Source organism: Helianthus annuus, chromosome 17 (assembly GCF_002127325.2).
Source record: "Helianthus annuus cultivar XRQ/B chromosome 17, HanXRQr2.0-SUNRISE, whole genome shotgun sequence".
In the NCBI taxonomy this organism is placed as follows: Eukaryota; Viridiplantae; Streptophyta; class Magnoliopsida; order Asterales; family Asteraceae; genus Helianthus; species Helianthus annuus.
In genome coordinates, this window is record NC_035449.2 from 143,549,692 (window position 1) to 143,551,322 (window position 1,631).

Consider the following 1,631-nt stretch of genomic DNA (forward strand, 5'->3'; position numbering starts at 1 on the left):
CTCTATACCTCTTGTAGGATTAAAACATCTACACAAATTCATTTTACCAATAAAGATGCCGATTCCTGCTTCACACTTACCAACCTGGAAGCTCCGGCATAGTCCATCACCTATAAAAAATTTATCAATTTTGAAATTCATTCACAAAAACCAACTTTAACTAGAATGATGCCGATTCCTGCTCCACGATTACAAACTAGGGAGCTCCGGCATGTCAGATTTTTAAGGGAAAAGAATTTCCACCCATGTCTGACCAACCTTGGGTGATTTTAACTCTGATTCAGTTGGGTTATAAGTTGCCTTCTTTGTAGCATAAAATTCTTTAACCCCTTGAACTTTACCCTCAATCATTTTCCCAAAAATTTTCTTAACATTCCCATTGAATGCTTTCTCAACATCAAATTCTTTCTTCACAGAATAGAATTGATTTGAGATCTCAACTTTACCAATTTTTTGTTTAACATTTTCATCCTTCAAAGATGGAAAATTATCATCATTCACTGAAGGTACTGAATTCTCTTCTTTAATCTCAACTTGTGGCTCTTCTGGCTTTGTGGAACCAGAATCATTGCCAGTTTTCTCATCAAACTTCTTAACAACCCACATTTGGTTGTCTTTGGCTCTCTTTTTGTAAACATTTTTCTTTAAACACTCACCAACTTCATAAGTTGAATTTTCAAAAATTTTGAACTTTTCAGTTGGTGGTTCAACATCAACAACTTTTTCTTTAAGTTTTTCAGAGACTCCCTGTTTTGTCTTTGTAGCTTGAGAGCAGTTCCATGCAATGTGACCAACTTCATTGCACTTGTAACAGGTTCTAGTCTCCTTTCGATGAAAAACTCCGGTTCCTTTCCTCTCCTTCTCAGCAAGAAACTCCTGGTTTGATTGTCTCCAGAAAGGTTTCTTCTGTTCTTCTTCAGCACTTCCTCCTGAAACAAATTTTGTGTTTGTTTTAATTTATTTTATCATTTTTATAATTTTCAGGGGGAATAAAACCAAGACCTTTCTTTTTAAAACTACCATTATGGTTAGGTTTCTTTTGAAAACCAGAACCAGAATTGTAACCTTTTTTTCTTGTTTAATCGTTGTTGAACTCTTGAAGTGTATTTTTTAGGTTTTTCAGTAAGATTTAAATCTTTTATTTCAGAAATATTAATTTCTGTCATTTTGAAAACCTTTTTGATCATTTCAAATCTAACACTTCTTATTGGAAATTCTTTGTCAGAATATAATTTGTCAGAATCATTCAAAGTATATGCTACTTCGAATGTTTCATCATTCAAATTTGATTTTGATAACAAAAACTCTTTACTGTAAGTTCGTTTAACTGATGTCTTTGGACTGTTGACTGACGAACTTGAACCTCCAGACTCAGACTTTGACTCAGACTCCTCATATGTATCCAACACCTGATCGACCACCCTTTTTATTAACTCAGACTCATGATCAGTGTCAGACGATGTGGAAATGATGTCAATGTTTTCTGGTAATTCATTGGTTATATCAGACTTTAGTTTTATATTGATTGCCTTTTGAACTTGCTCCTCATTTGGTTTTCTGGGAGAATATCCTTCCCAGATCGGAGGCGGACACTTGTTATAGCTAACACTCGGTTTCTTACCAGTATCTTT